The sequence below is a fragment of the Harpegnathos saltator genome, unplaced genomic scaffold (genome assembly GCF_003227715.2).
Source record: "Harpegnathos saltator strain DR-91 unplaced genomic scaffold, Hsal_v8.6 scaffold694, whole genome shotgun sequence".
Classification (NCBI taxonomy): Eukaryota; Metazoa; Arthropoda; class Insecta; order Hymenoptera; family Formicidae; genus Harpegnathos; species Harpegnathos saltator.
This window is the reverse complement of record NW_020230531.1, coordinates 404,955-421,703: the sequence shown is the minus strand read 5'-3', so window position 1 is coordinate 421,703 and position 16,749 is coordinate 404,955. Positions and strand designations below refer to the sequence as shown.

The window sequence follows — 16,749 nt, the reverse complement described above, 5'->3', positions numbered from 1 at the left end:
AACGAATGCTCCCGCCGGCTCCGATATTTATCCGCTCTACTGCGACGTCGATTGTCCGTGGAAACGCGCAACTCCTGCACGAGTTATTGCCGGGTCAGTCGTCCGAATCGGACGCACGCGGGCTTCAGAACGGACGGACGATAATAATTCAATTTCCTGGATTGTCTCGCCTGCGAAGTCTCGCGAACGAGTGACGTTCGACTTCCTCTCGCTCTTCGAGATCGGGAGCGGCCGATCGTCGGTTTCGGAAATCAATGCGATCCCGCGCGAGATAATGAGGTCATTTCATTGAGCTGACGACTCGAATGTCGATGAAAAGGGAGAGAAGCGTCGAAAACCGTCGAAAGGAATCACTTCGCCGCTAAAAGTGCGCGAGCGCGATTATCTCGTCGTCGCCGAATTCGTTCGAATTGATGCGCACCTAAGCATACGGCGAGTGCACACGCGAGCGGCTCGATCATCCAGATATTCACGGTGCGCGAGTCATTGCGCAGATATTGTTCGCAGGATTTATGTTGAAAGTTTCATTGGTCAAGATCCAGTTAGATTTGTGCGCGACTATCTTCAGCACCGATGCGTGCACCGATGCGTGCGTAACGCATCATCAGTCAACTGAACTTACGATAAATTTGCTTGAACTCGAAGAAACAAACTTCTCTTTGTAGTTTATAGGAAATTACGATCAGTGCTTTCCGTCTTCGACGAAATATACCTGCATAATTACAATCATAATTTAATAGAGAGGAGAATACGACTACGAAATTTAACTTAAATTTAATTAAAAAAATCCGTCTATTTTAGTGCGCAACAGCAAGATAGCGTTTGCGCAAGGAAATTAAACCGGTAGCCGGCAGAAGCGAAACTGTTCGATTCGTTGATTCTATTTAACGCATCCGTCGTGACTCCGTGATCAACGAACCGCGATAACGCGCTTTGTGTCTCGCGCATTGGAGAATTATATTTCTTGCGGTGCGGCGCGATGACGGAGAGAGGGAGGGACCGCAATATAGGACCGGCGCGGAATGACCGGCATGTCGAGCATGAAATTAACAAGTGAAACGAGAGAAATCGCGACATCGGTGGAGAAACAAAAAAGCGCGCGGGTCGTACGGGCGTTCGTTCTGTCGCGTCACGCTGATTAAGACCTTTCGCAAAAACAATTCCCTTTCCGATACGCGTTGAGTTGAGTCTCGCGAGACGAGCAAACACAAAACACCGCCGCTCTAACGAATATCTCTCTTAACAATGGCCCGTGAATTTCGGATCGATGAATTTTTGTGTTCCGCAACTCTTCCGAAATCCTCCGTCGCCGGCGCGGCGCGGCGCGGCGCGGTGCGGCGTGACAGCCGACGGTTACCATTGCCGATCGATAGAGCGCGAACTGCAACGCTCGCGCTCCAGCGTACGTTCGTCAATTTTCACAAAGAGACACGACTTGTTGTCGTCGACTTCGTGCCGGCTTATCGTTCGATATATTTTGTTCTCATTACGAGCGCTCTTTTACCGGCCAGCTCGCAAAGTCGAAACGAAGCGGCAGCACGCGACACGACGATTGATCGCGTCCAAACCGTCCTACCGTACAAAACAGGCTTTCATGAGCGAGGAGGGATATTCGTGCGAGAAAGAGGAGCGCTTGGACGAGCGTGTTACACGTGCGCGGAAAGGGTGCATTCCCTTTAAGAGACCCTTAGGGGAAAGTATAGTGCTTTCGCGGCTTTAACTTAGCAGCGGCGAGTCGTTGACTTGTTGAGTGGTTCGTGTCAACGTCTGACCGGGTCAGAACACGGCCCGATATTCACCGGGACGACACGCCATCGACGCGAGGCGACGCGACGCGACGCGACGCGCCACGCCACGCCACCGACCATCATCGACCTTACATGCCATCAGGATCGCGAGAACGTCGTATCCGCACGAAACCGGCGTGAAATCCTGTCAGCGTATCAAAATGTTCTACCGAGCGGCACTGCACAGCGGCGGCAAGCGCGCTCGTTCGCGCTCGACATCCGCTGCGTGCGAATCGCGAATTTCGAATTGGTATCCTGGAATTGGTATCGCCACGGCTCTTTTTCGCAAAGCTCAATTCTTCTCTTTTTCACCAGGCGTATCTATTCTACTCGGATCTGGCGCAAAGCCATTCGTTTCTCCCTCAAAGAATCGCAGGTGAGATCGGTGACGCGTGAGTTGATCCACACTGGGTGTGCTTATCGCGATCGATTTCTAACGCAAATGCAATAAAGACCGAATCAAACTCGTTCAATCGAGAAGAGGCGCGCACGCCTCGACCCGGCCTGGCTCAACCCCGGCCGGTTATTCTGCCAATTTTGCGATCCATCCGAGGACCGAAATGAAGCGGCCGGTCGAGCGTGTCGGGTCGAATTATGCTAAACATCAGTGTGATCCGTCCGATCCGCACTTCTCTTCGTCATTTCTCTTTGCGAACGCTCGCAAACCGCCTAACCGCCTAAAGACCGCGCATTCGTGATATAAAAGTGAGCACAGGTCGGAGAGCAGGACAGTTTTTCGCGGACCAAGTCACCCACGTTAGGCGCTCGTTCGTCGAATCGTAATCAATGCGGACGTGTGTCGTAAAAGATAAAAAGATGATTGGTGCGTGGAGACTCTGGACGCTTCTTGGACGGAACGTTGCTGACTCTATTGTTGACGATTGACTATTACGGACGACGTAAAACGAACGAGAGAAAGAGGAAGGGGGGAAAGAAAGGGGGGAGAGAGAGAGAGAGAGAGAGAGAGAGAGAGAGAGGGGAAGAAATAATGAAGTCGCGGATACGTCAGATGTGTGGCAATCGACGCCTGCAGTTACTCTTTCCGAGTGGTGCGCACGAATTTTATACCTTTTCCATGAGGGCTCGACTTTCCACAGTGGCGTCGGCGCCTTTGTACATTCCGCTTTCATCTCGTACACACGTACGCGCTGACACAGTACACACAGAACATCCGTGCAATCGCTCGCACAAGCACATAGACAGATACACGTTACACGTCACGTGGAAAATGCATTTTCCGCGGCGCTCGCGCGATGCAATCAGAAATGGTTTGACTTTGTGTAAGATAAGTGAGGGTAAGTGCGTACGGTGCCGCGCGTAATGTTATTTCGTTTCGTTGAAAAATTTCATTACCTTCGCGCCTTCGTTACACCGGCTATTTTCCTTACATACTCTTTGTGTGTGTGTGTGTGTGTGTGTGTGTGTGTGTGTGTGTGTGTACGCGCGCACGCTGCAAAAATATAACGCAATTGCGCGCATATTAAAGAGGGTACGTTGCTACCGTCAGCTACTCGTACACACCAGATGCTTTGAAAAGCTAAATCTCCAAACTTCGCATTCCTTCCAAACCGCACTCTTTGACGAATTCGCATTCGCATTCGTTGAATTCCCCCCCCCCCCCCCGACGAAGGTGCGTCGACGCGGAACTTCAACACGAGACTCGGCTAATGAGAAACTCGTGAGAAATCACGCCTGATTTCTCGCTCTTTCGCCACTATAATTCGACAATGTTCACGACGAAACGCCGAAAGACTTGTCGGGCACAAGTAAAGCAAGTACGTATAAAGTAATCATGGTCACGCGACGATCGTAATGAAACTTTCGACCGCGGGAAAGTCGACTTGAAATTTTTCAAAGAGTGCGCGCGAACCACCACGCGAGTCTGACGAGACTTACTCTCTGGAAACTCTCCTGTACACGCTTATCCTCGCCGAGTTTATACGAGAAGAAGAACTGAAAGGTTTGTGCTCAGAGAAAAATCTGATGTCTCTGCAAGTCAGTGGGTCGTGCAGCAAGTCCTTATTCCTTCCTTCCCGTAGAGGACTGTGTGACGCGGCGGAAGGATTAAAAAAAAAAAGGACGCATTGCGCCGCGGTTGCAATTGAACGTTTACGTGCAACACACATATTACACGCATACTTTTTTCGCACGTGCATATACAACGCAGGATACGTGAGACCACACACACACACACACACACACACATATATATACATTCGGTGTACAGGTTATTCCAAAACTGCCATGTACCTCGTTTTCACATCAAGTCAAGTTGCAGCACGCGCGCGGGTCAATCGATAAAAATTGCAGCAATTGCGACAAACGTTCGAAAGTTCGCTCGCGAAAAGGATCCGTTTCGTGCTTGGTCGCTCGATGTATAAAACACCGGATCGCTATTCGATCGTAAAGTCTCGTTAAAAAGAAAACGATCGATGCATATTTATCATTGATTAGAAAGTATCTCCAGCTCCAAGACACACGACACTCGTTGTTTGTCTCATAAGAGCCTCGCCGCGCGGAAAGGAATTTCGAACCGCCCCGTAGACACTCGCGGTTTATCCACACGCGTACTCGGACCACGATCCATTCACACTCTCCCACATAAATATGTATATGTTTATCATTGTTGGGTGTATGTAAGTGTGCGTAATGCGATAGTTACAAAGCCAAGTACCGCAAGCTCGATGTGTTGTTGCGCGTAGGAAAGCGTTAATGTGCTTGCGCGCTAGGAAAGCTTTCTGTCTCTAGAAGGGCTGCAAGTGTGAATGTAACGCAACAAGAGGGACATAAACGTGTGTCGCTCGGGACACGACAGGTGCGGCGGGAGCGTTCTTTGCGCCATCCGTCCTCCCCCTCCCCCCCCCTCCCCCGCTGGTATCGCGAGGCGTGTTAATGGCTTAACGGTTAATTTAGCCCGGCTTTATCGCCGAGGGTGGAGGAAGGAAGGACCGGTCGGCCGATTTTCGTTTACCGTCGAATCGCGCGAGATTCGGCGCTCGTAAACGATCCCCGGAGAATAAGCGCCGTTTGCTCGCCGCAAGTCGACGGTAATCATAGCGAAAAGATCATTCGTTACGCGTGTCGTAATCCCTCCGTTGAATGAATCACCTACTTCTCCTCCGTCGGAAGCTCCGGAGTGAGTCGTATTTTTAGTCGATCGGGCTTCGAAGCTCGCGCGCGAACTTGGATCTCGAGTTTCTCCGGCATCATATTTCGTTTTATTCTCAGCTAAAAGATAAATGCGCGACCGGCAGCAGGTAAGAGAGGCGCTCGAAATGCCGTCCCAAAGCCGACAACTGTCACCGGCTCCTGGAAAAACGTCACGCGTTCTGCGCGTATATAACATTGGTTAAAAAAAATATCACACGTCCGTTTCGGAAAAGAAAAGAAAAGCATGCGAGAGGGAGAGAGAATGGCAGAGAAGACAGCATATTAAAGTTTAGACTCGAGTGGGTCGTTGCAGTAGTGACGTAGTTAAAGGCGCCGCCTGAATATATACCGCAGAGTGTATCAATTTAAGCCACCAACAACATATCGTTAGGAAAACCGTTCGAATCGATAAGGGGGGGGGGGGCCGCCTGTTTTCCGTCGTTCCTTTGGAACAGCACGATTTCACGGGTAAATCGTCACGATCAAAGGGACACAGCTCCGTAAAAGTCGCTGTGTTTCACAGTTTCTCCTATCGAGAACGAGGAGCGAAGTAACACGTTTTTCATAGTCGTTTTTTTCTCGTGGTTCCGTGTATTGGAAACTTACTTTTCCCCCTCGGGATATCGCGCTCCTCGTTTACTTAATTCATCTCCTTCTTGGCGAGTAACAGCGAGAGAAATAATTATAAAATCATGAAAAATAACGAGAATTTGATGAGGGAGAAATTCACGACGCTCCGTAATTTCGCTAACTACTACTCTTCGCGCAATGATAAGCCGCGAGGAGCAATCCGTACAATAGAAACTGCTAAAGAGAGAGTTTATTGTATTATTCTGTACAAAAGAGAATTATATATATTTTTTTTTACGGCCGTATTTATCTCAGCGCATAAAAGCGCTCGTAAATTAATTATTCGTGATTAATTAACCTCGGAAACGATCTGCTTTGCGTGAGCGCACGGAGACCGAAGACCGTGGGTCCGAAAGCTAACGAGAAGCGAAAAATTCATAATTCAGACGTAAAACCGAAGTAAGGAAAACACACACACCGATAATCGCGCACCTCGTAGCGGCGTGCCCGCGCGCTGGAAATGCAGCGGCTTGTCAACGAGTAGAACTTGGCGGAGTGTGAAAAATTGCGAGGGTTTTCAGCTCTGCTTCTACTTCCGCAGCTGATCCGAGGGGACCCCACTTTTCCTCTCCATCCCTCTCACACTCATTCTCTCTCTCTCTCTCTCTCTCTCTCTCTCTCTCTCCTTCTCGCCGCCTTCCTTGCCGCCACTTCAAATTGGACTCGCGATTTTTCTTTGCCTCGCCAAAAATAGGTCGCGGTTCGCGTCGTGTCGGAACTCGGTTAAGTGGACGCGCGCCGCCGCGCGCGTTGCACACAACTCATCGCTATGATTTATGCACACCCGGTGTTTTCGGTGCACGTCTCGCGTTTGGCGATATGGATAACGAATATTCCAGAGTGATTTACGTCTCCGAATCTATCTCCGCCGAAATATCATTCCGACTCGTTTAAATAGCGAGTCGGCGGTCTGTCTCATCCATCCTCGCAGTCTTTATCCCGCCACCCTTTCCACGGAGGGCTCTTTGGGCGCTTTTCGGGGGCGTTTATGTCGCGATCTACGTATGTCTCGTGCCAAAGAGACGCTATCTGTTGCCCGTTTAACGTCGGTTTTAAGCTAAGTAGCTGCGCCTCTGCGACGCTCGTCCGTAAAACAGAGGCGTTTTATCGCGGCTGAAGCGAGGCTACCGATCGCGCAGTGAGAGATAACAGCTTGTCCTCCTCCTCTCTCGAGATCTGCGCCGAAACCTCCTGTAAATTCCCAATAACCGTATTCCAGTTGCCTTCGTTTAGCATCGGGCATCGGTGATTTGGAGGTGATTTGGAAACATCGCACAATTTAGTTTAATCTTCGCTCGCGTTAACGTCTCAGGTTATTCGACTTTTTCGCGTGATTTCGCACACGCATTACGTGCACGTACATTCCGCGGCTCACAATAACACAACCCTGTTTCGCAAATGTTGCCTCTAGATCTACCGAAGATGAAGCTCGGAAATTGCAGCGGGGAAAAAACTCGCCCTGCGCGAGTGAAAATAAGATATTCTTTGTGTTCGTAAAACTAGAAACGTAACAGATTGAATGTTACATAAACGCGAGAACGACTCTGTGCACGCGTGCGAGCGAGCTCGCATCGCTTCGTCCTCTCTGTCGAGAAGGTCTCGAGGAAATAAGCTTTCTTCATGCATCCTATATATCATCACAATCTCGCGACATGTGCGACATGTTCGACCGTTTTCTTCCAAGCGCGCGATCGTTGCCAGTCGTAATTTTGGTGTCGTTATTTCGGGCGCCCGGTGCCGGGTCGGCAAACGAAGAGTGATAGAAGTAACGAGATCAGCGGAAGCCGATCGCTCAAACGACACAACTCTGCAGAATAATAGACGTTCTTTGCTGCGCTCGGAAGAGAAGGGAGAGAGAGAGAGAGAGAGAGAGAGAGACAGAGAGACAGAGAGATAGAGAGAGACAGAGAGACAGAAAAATAATCGATATCGTGAGCCGCGGGGTTGCCAGAGCAGAGAACTAGCGAGGATTATGTATACGTATACGTACATATAACAAGCTCGGAGAGCGAAGCTTCCGAGGTCCACAAGCTCGCTCTGCCGGCGCCAAATTTGCCGCAATCTCGGCGCTGCACGACGCCACCATACCGATGCAGGTGCTTACAATCTAATCTGATTCGTACACGTGGACTCGTGGAACTCGGGTCGCCGACCTACCGGCACAATTAGACGAACCGTGTAGAAACGTGCATCTGTCGAAGCTACGACTTAGAGTCGCGCCGATAAAGCCGATTCCCATTCTCCGTTTCTGATACCGTCGTGTGTACGTGCGCTCCGTGATGCCGCCTCGGCAACGTTATCTCTCCCTCTCTCTCTCTCTCTCTCTCTCTCTCTCTCCCTCTCTCTCGGACTCGATGTTTCGCAAGATGAAGGTTCACGCGATATACGCGCCTCACCTTCTCCCTCCGTGTCTCTCTCGCGAACACGAATCCGTCCAACTTTGCGGTTAATGATATGTCATCGACAAGGCGAGACACGCTTCTCTCTTCATATTACCATTAATATTATACACGCGATTTTATTTCACGAAGGTCGAGCGACGAAGGCTCGAAACGCGCAGCGACAGGGGAGTAAAGATTTGAAAATTCCAATTCTTACACGCGACTCGATAAATCGAACGAGCGTTTCTTTTTTTTTTTTCCTCTGAACTATGCCGCTTGGAAAATTCTCCCTTCGTGGAAAATCCCTCCGTGGAAATATATTTTTTGTAGTTAATTAATTCGTAGCGGGTCGCAGATTTTAACGCTGCATGCTTCGGTAAACTTAATAAACATTCTCGTTGAGAGCTGTTTTTTTTCTCCTTCTTTTACTATCGATCAGTCCATGATTGAGAACGGAGAACATGATGCAATTAAAAACATTGTTTTCTCTATTGCGTATTTGTGAAAGCCAAGTTTTCACGTCAACGTCAAAAACGTCGCCGACTGCAAATGTTCACCATTGTATCCCGCTGAGCACGCTCGTCAAATTGTTTCGCTCTTCTTCACTGGTAGCACTATCATTGACAAAATGTCAATTATCGAGGGACTGCGTGAGCAATATGAAAATTCGACGAACCCGATCGAATACGAGCTTCGTCGCTAGTCGGTCGCAGTTCGCGGAGATAACGAATAATGTTATTTGCAATCAAGCGTCTGCACAATCAGAGAGAGAGAGAGAGAGAGAGAGAGAGAGAGAGAGAGAGAGAGAGCGAGAGAGAGAGAGAGAGAGAGAGAGAGAGCCCCGAGAGTTAATCCAATCCCAGGCCAATGCTAATCCATTCGGTCAATTTGCATTGCAACGACTAGACTGCCAAAGTTTCGGCCAGTATTTTACGAGGTGAGCCGCAAGTAACCGCAAGATACTTAGACAGATTTGTGCACGTATTGTATGCGTAAAAGCATGTGTGTAAGTAGAGACAGCCGAAGTTACTTTGCGGCACGCCTTTCGTAAACTACGCGGCCAAGATTCTTGCCAAGTTGAATCGCAAAGGCAATCAAATATCGAAGTGTTGCAGCTTTTGATTTAGATATCGAGAGGAAAATACACCGATCGCGCTGTTGCGCGATCAGCGAAATGACAAATCGCGGAATACCAGCCGATGCGAACGACAAATCTAGAAACATCGCGCTCGCTTTGAATCGGCAGACATAAATATGAGACTATATGATAATCAATCTCAATAATCTAGAGTTTTCAAAAAAATCACACCGCATATCCATCGCGAGGGCGGAAATTTTAGCTCCCCAACGGTCGCCAACGGGTTTAAGGTCCTTACGATCTCTAAAAACGAAGATACTCACTCGTAGTAGAGTTGTCGCGCTCGGTTACGGCCCGGCTTTACGACGAAACGGACTCAATGGGCACCTACTACGCTACTCGCAAGTGGAGGGGATACTGCATTCCCTCACGTGCCAGTGTTTACGCACGCGGTGGAACGCGGCCTTGCTCCTACCCCGACGACCTACCTCACGAGGCCGCACAGTGCGCGCACGGTCTCTCCCCCCCCCCACTCTCTGCCGCGCGCTCGACCGCGTGGTCCGTTCGGCCATATGAGTGCATCACTCGGTGCATCAGCTGCACGTCAGAGTGCATCAGCGAGTGCAGACGCTCCGGCGTTCGGTTCGGTTCGGTGCAGCGCCCTAACTTCCGAATCGCGGATAGCTAAAAACGAGCCGGTCAGCCGCGAGGATTTCCGAGGACCATAATCCTCGGAAGACGAAAGTCCATCTGCTCGGTGCGTGAGCGCGTTCTCGTCGCACGTGACCATCGCTCGTGACAGCTGACAGCGTGTCGCGATGACGAGTGTTTCGTATCCGCGTAAACGTAAAATAGGTCGCTCGATAATTTTCACTGATCGACCAATGTTATTTTAACTCGCGGCACTCGTTAGCCCGATTTATCTCAATCCGCTGGCTGTCCGGGTGCTATTTCCGCCGCCGCCGGGTCACTTCCACGAAGCGCGAGATGCATTGTCGTTTAAGTAACGGAGGGAGGGGGGGCCTGGTCACACAGGCCTGAGGTCAACGCGTAAGACGAGAGCCGAAGCGAACTTTTAAAGTCAATCGCTGCAACGTTATTTTAAATTAATTCAATTTTCCTCTTCGTCTTCGCATCGTAAATAACACTTTTCGCTGAGCCACTATTTGCCAAAATGGCAGACTTTCAGGCCAATTGATCTATAATTTCGCGACGCGCGAGCAAAGTGTTTGCGTTGCTATCCGCCGTTTCTCGCCGAGCGATCGCACGTATACTTCACTTGCAGCGTATACTTCAAGCGACGCGAAATTCTTTTACGCGCGCAGCCGCATCATACAGGGGATGCAAAACGAGTGCGCAACGAGCGCCGGTGTGGCGGTGTGGTCACATCGTCTTCCTACTTAACATCGTTTTTTCCTTTTTCCCCTTTTACCTTATCCCTCATTCACGTATCCCCATTTTTGCCCATTTCCCAGCTTCAACGTCGAATGAGCCTCGAATAAGTCTTTTTCAGAAAACTAATTTTCGTTCCGGTGGCGCTCGCGCGAACCTTTCGTTACTACGTAATAAATTGCCGGCGTGTGTAAGAGGCGAATAACACACATTTGTTCTCCTTCAAATGTACGACAAGAGGAAGACAAAAATAAAAAGGGAGCGAAAAGCTTTCTTCTCTTTTTTTCGCCGCTCTCTCATACAGAGAATTTTCATTGATGCATGTAACAAAGTTTCGATAGCAGAGTTATTGTAATTTTGATATTGTGAGCGCGAAAAGAGCGATTGCTCGTTGTACTTCCATTGGAATACGTGGAATCTATCCGTCGACGGACGGATAGATTAATGGCAACGTAACCTCAAGTCTGTCGATCGCATTGATCCCGTAACAAAAGAGATTAATGTTTCCCAGAGCGTTACGCGCGTAAAAGAAGATGGAATTTCAGCTTGAGATGTAGAGGTCCTCAAAGGTCTGACGATTGCCACCTCTCGGAGCTCTCGGCTCTCGGCTCTCGGCTTCGTCTCGAACGCAAAAGTTCTCGGAGTCTCGGTTGATCTGTCGAGTACAGTTTGTCAGCAGCAGCAGAGTGCTCAGAAGGCGAAACCTCGAGATTGATGGCGACGAACCTCGCTCGATATCCGATAATGACCCTCTTTTTTTCTCGCTAAATAAATTTTGCGTTTATCCACCGCGCGCGGTCCATCCATCGCGCTCAGCTTCTCGACTTCCGAAAAATCGCGTTCATGTTGCGGCGGTTCGGCAAAAAACGGGAAACAAAGCAAAATGGATCGCATTATCGAACGATAATCCACTTCCGAAAAAAAGAGCTACGCGAGAGCTTCACATCCGCGAGAGACGATCGAGTTCGCGCGCGACGTCCAAAGAACCGCTGGATAAAAATCGATGTCACGATTCATTAACGCTGCGCGCGTGACGCGCGTTTCGCGGCAACAGTCATTCATTCCTTTTCTGCGCTCCACACGCGCGAATTATACTTAAATTCGCGGACGATCGGAAAGATTTCGGGGCGCCCGCCCGGGCAGTCGTCCAAGAGAGTGCTAAACGCAGCCTTATAAAAGCTCAGCCAGCCGCGTTGGCCGCCTCTGGGGCGCTCGCAGAAATGAGAACGTTTGCCGGATGTTATTATGCAAACTGCGATTTCATTCGGTTGCAAACACGTGGAATTTATGTGACCGACTAATATCATGCAAACCACGCCACGTTCACGCCACGAGGCGCGCTCTCTAGTGACCAGTAGCCGGCAGTTGCACAGCTGTTGGATTTTCCGAAATCCTGTCAGTTGTATGTCTCGTGTCCTTTGCCGCCGGTGATTCTTAAGAGGGAATCGAAGCGGCGAAAATATCAGCAGAGGCTGATTTCGCCAACAGCTTCATTTTTCAGAAATATCGCATTTACGGCAGCATTGAGGACGAGTTTTACGGGCTGTAAAGCGAATTCGTATTTCGGGCGTGCTCGAATACTTGGATATTTTGGCGTAACCGTGATCTCTCGCTTTAGTACTCGGTTGCTTGCGCAATTGGAATAATCCGGGTGTCAAGCGGATAATGCGGAAGCTATTCTTGAGAAGATTGAAGTTTGTATTTCTGACTCTTGAAGAATTCACGTTGATAAGATTAGAATAATCTCCGGCTGGCCGGCAGATAAAAGGCGAAAGTAATTCGAAATTAAATCAGTTTAGAACGAGGAACGCTCGTCTTTCTGGAGGATATCGCTTCTTTCTCGCTCGCTCGCTCTCTCTCTCTCTCTCTCTCTCTCTCTCTCTCTCTCTCTCTCTCTCTCTCTCTCTCTCTCTCGGGCGCGCGGAATGAGAATTTCGCAAATCTCGAGCTTCACTTTGCAAGTTTTGCGAGTATCGCGACTATTCATCTTGCGCTATGGCGGCGACATTCCTTCCTCGATTACTCATCTGACGCGGTCAACTCTCTCGGAGGTAATTGAAAATGAATCTCCGTCGCTCGAGTCGCGTCTTTTCATCGATGACGAACACGTGAGAAGAAAGAGAAATAAGAGATCAGGCGTCCTAATTGCCGAGAGTAAAAAAAAAGAGGTGACAATCGTCGCATCTGTCGTCGTTGGCGGCAATTCATCATACGTCCTCCCGCAAGCGCCATGCTGACAGTTAATGACAAAAAGTCGCAGCCCCGCGAAATCGATTCGCGTCCGTCCGTCGTAGCTTCTTCGTCGATGTCAGATGCACCGGCAAAAATTCTCGGACCCCGAAGAAATGTAATTAGTCGCCGCGACACGAACGTATCAAAATTGCTTCGCGTCCGCGTAGCTTTCGCTTAGAATACACACACGGTAAAAAGGAAGCGAGGAAGAGGAAACGGAAATATACGAGAACGCGCAAAAACTGCGACCGCGAGATCTCTCATAATGTTAGTGGCTTCGTCGCGTGATGCTTTCATCGAGGAAAAAGTTTTTCAGCAGCGCGCGGCACACACTCTCTCGTCTTCCTCTTTGCGTGCATTGGGTTGCTTGGGAAATGTAGGAAAGAAAGAGGCGAGAGCGAGAGTATGACAAGCGAACGGAGCGAGTCGCGCAATTAGGGCTCCTCGTTATTACGATCTGTTAGTCCACCGACCAGTCGATGAGTGGAAATGAGTTGATTGAAAGACAACGCTGTTACAAGAGCAGAGAAGAGAAGCATGTTTATTATTAAATGCGCGACTGAATTACCACGCAGTCGCGAGGACGATCGCAATTAGAATGCATTGCGAAGCTGCGTATCGGTCGGATCGCATGCGGGATGTGGAAAAGAGGATCCGACGAGCATTTTGGAATGTTAAGTGGCTCGCTCCCTCGACCACAGAGTGCAATTTAACCGCCCTCGGTGCAAGACTTCGCGCGCGCGTTCTTCATTACGAATACAGCAAACCCCACTGCTTTTCGCCATCGTCCCCCTTCGCCGTGTCTCAACGACGTGTGTGTGTGTGTGTGTGTATATTATATATATATATATATATATATATATAAGCTTGACTATCTAAACCGCCCCTTCTCGAAGCCATCGTCCGCCATCCTTCCCATCAGGCTCGCCCGTCATCGCGCCTCACGAGATCAATACTAATCTTCCGATCGGCTTTCCGGCTCTCGCTCGATGCGTTCCACGCGAGAAAGCAATTTTCACGAAACGACGAGTTCAATGTGGTACGAGCAACTTGACGGGCGCGAAGCCGCGCGAACTTTGTTCCCTTTGACGGGCAAGAGAAATAGAAGGCGACGAAAGAAGAAGGAAAACGGCAGGGACGTTATATTTCCTTCGTCTCTCTTCTCCCCAGCAATTTCACGCTGAGGCGGTGAAATGGCCCGCGCGATCGATTATCCTCGTAACGAAAACAATCTCGCGCCGACGTAATAAGTGGGACACGTGGAACCATCGCGGCAAACTCTCGGCGAGATTCGATTTTACACGGTGTGGTAACCGTGCCAGCTGTCTCAGCGAGAATCCCGCCCTGCCGTAAGGATTCGTCCTGCGACGACGACTCGCCCCCGCGAGGTGTCGTCATCTCTCCTCTCCTCCATCAAAGTCTATAAAGCGGCGACTACGACGTGCCATTATTTCTACTAGTATTCTTTAATGTCCGCCTCGCGGTCTCTCTTCCTCTCGCGGCGCGGGCGTTTACTGCGGAAATTATGAGCCCTTTGGGTCCCTCTCTTTCTTTTTTTTCTTTTCCTTTACAACCACCGCGCGCGGAGTACATTTCCAGCGAGCGGAGACTTCAAACAGTCGCTCAGCGGTAGTTCAGCGGCCGCGGGCGTAAAAGGAGTCTGAGGAACGTCAACTGTGCGCTTCGCTTGACCGATGTCGTCATTTCGAGTCACTCGAGCGCCGTTCGCGTCGGTCGATTCCGTCCCCGCGCCGACTTGCCGAGCTTGCGGCTTTAAGAGAGACCGTACCGTAACTTTGGTTGCTGCTTAAAAAAAGTACGCGTCTCGTCTATTGTTCAACTCACGATCCATCCCCCTTCTCTTCTGTTCTTCCAACTCGCGAAGAAACACTCGCGAATCGTTTGTTCCGTCGTGCTCTTCCGTTGTATAACGCCAGTCGATTCGAAACGGCGGATGGACATGGATGCTGTTTGGGAAGATACCTGTATGTGAACTGTCGGTTGATTCCTTTGAGAAGAGCAGTCGCGCGTTTGGATCGGTCTTTTAATCAAAAGTGCCGAGAGGCACTTTTGATGATAAAAGAATTATGACGCGACGAATGAAGCAGTGAAAAAACGTGTCCCGTGCATATTTGTGAATGTACCCTCTTTTTAAAATTTTTTAAATGCTCCAGTTCGTTCATGATCTCGCTAATCACTTTATACCTCTCGCGAAAATGTAATCGATTCCTCAAATTGACCCGTTTACACGTATCCACCACGTATGTACCACTAAAGAGATACTAAAAGGAAACAAAAGAAAAAAGAAAGAGCGGCAGAGATTTTAAAAGGGGAGAAAACGGGAAAATATGGTGGACACTGAGAGGATCTAACGGTAAATGAGTAGTAATTGTAATGAAGCGATATTACACGCACGTACGCACGCACGCACGCACACGCACACGTACACGCACACGTACACGTACGAGCGGACGCTATTAATTTTCCTCGTGGAGCGCGCGAGAGTAAATTGGTAAAATAAACGCGAAACGGGCGAATCACACGTAACGATTACGAGACGTACAAGGTAACGCAATTTTCAGAGGAAGGAAAAACAAGGAAAACGAAAAGATCGCACAGACGACGTGCCTCGACTGGCAACGCACGTTCTTTAAATTCCGTTTCCGTCTGCTTTCCCGCGAGATTAATGCGCGCGCGCGCGCGCGCGCGTGTGTGTGTGTGTGTGTGTGTGTGTGTGTGTGTGTGTGTTTGTGTACGTATGATGTACGTTTGTGCGTGCGCATGTGTATATGTGTGGCGGCCTGTCTACGCCTCAAAGGATCTTTAGCAAAGTTTGCCAAGATCAGATGGCACGGCAGCTCGTACCCGACCAGCCTTTAATTAATTCCATCTGCAGCGCCTCGATTTCGCGTGAACCTAATTGAAACGTTATTCCAAAGCAGGTGCGAAGTACACGCTCGCCCGATTACAGTAATTTGCGCTTAAGGAATTTCGAGCGGTAAATCTCTACGTAACCGCGCATCAAGCCTGTTGAAATTGTTCCCCCCTTCCCTCCTCTTCCTTTTTACACACGTCGCCGCCAGTTATCTCTGTCGAGTGGAGGATCGCGCGAATTAACGAAACTTTGTGATAACGGGGACGCCCGCGATATTTTGTTCTTACTAATTCCGCACGGCGATTGAATTTAATCTCGGGATTCGAACTTCTTCTCGGGCAGGGACGATTATTAGATTCAAGTCGGAAAAGTGGGTCGCGCTAAATTACGTTATAGCCGAGAGAGAGAGAGAGAAAGAGAGAGAGAGAGAGAGAGAGAGAGAGAGAGAGAGAGCTTTTGTAACCGTACAATTTTATAAATCGATAAAGGTGGACGAGAAGAGAAAAATATGGGTCCGCTGTTAGTTTCCATTACACTTTGCACGAGCGATTTCACTGTAAAAACTCTCGCTCGTGAAGATCGAACGGATGATACTTAGCTCATAATTCTCAAAGGAGCGATTTATATTCCCCGCGAAAAGATCGCGTGTATGTCTGATTTATCACACGACGCGACACTCTAAGATACAGACACATTCATCGTCGCGATCAGTTAAACGGTTCGTCATATGCGCGGCGAGGCGGCGCTGCACTGTTCTCGTTAAAATCGCTTGCCGGATTTAATGTACCGCGCCGCGCCGCGGTAGTGACAAAGTATTGTTCGCGAACGCATCCATCGGTCGGATCGTTACCAGAGAGATGCGTCTCCGTCCGTACCGTGTTTCACGGTAATACCGTTGCGCGCTGGACGATCAGCCAAGAAGCCAATGGTTAGACAGTACTCACGTTACGTTAAAGCCGGCTTCAATCATACCGAGCGCATCGCGCTCGTCGAGTCCAATTCTGTAGGTTCAGAGGATAAAACAGGGAATAGGGAAACAGCATACGCCGCGCCGCGAGATTGCCTTTCGAGAAGGCAAATTGTTCCTTATCATTTCGATGCAGATTGTCGCAGCGAGATCTCGACAATCAGATTCGCCGCTACGAAGTATAAAATTATATCATGAAAGAAGAAATAGAAATATACGATAGAACGCAGGACTGTCATCTTCTGAGCCAGCTGTCT

The 16,749-nt window shown here is 49.4% G+C and overlaps 1 protein-coding gene across 3 annotated transcripts in view; it reads left to right on the top strand.

Moving 5' to 3' along the window:
* Positions 1–16,749, top strand: part of nAChRalpha4 (nicotinic acetylcholine receptor alpha4) — a 139,316-nt gene that overhangs the window by 90,676 nt on the left and 31,891 nt on the right. The window lies entirely within an intron of this gene.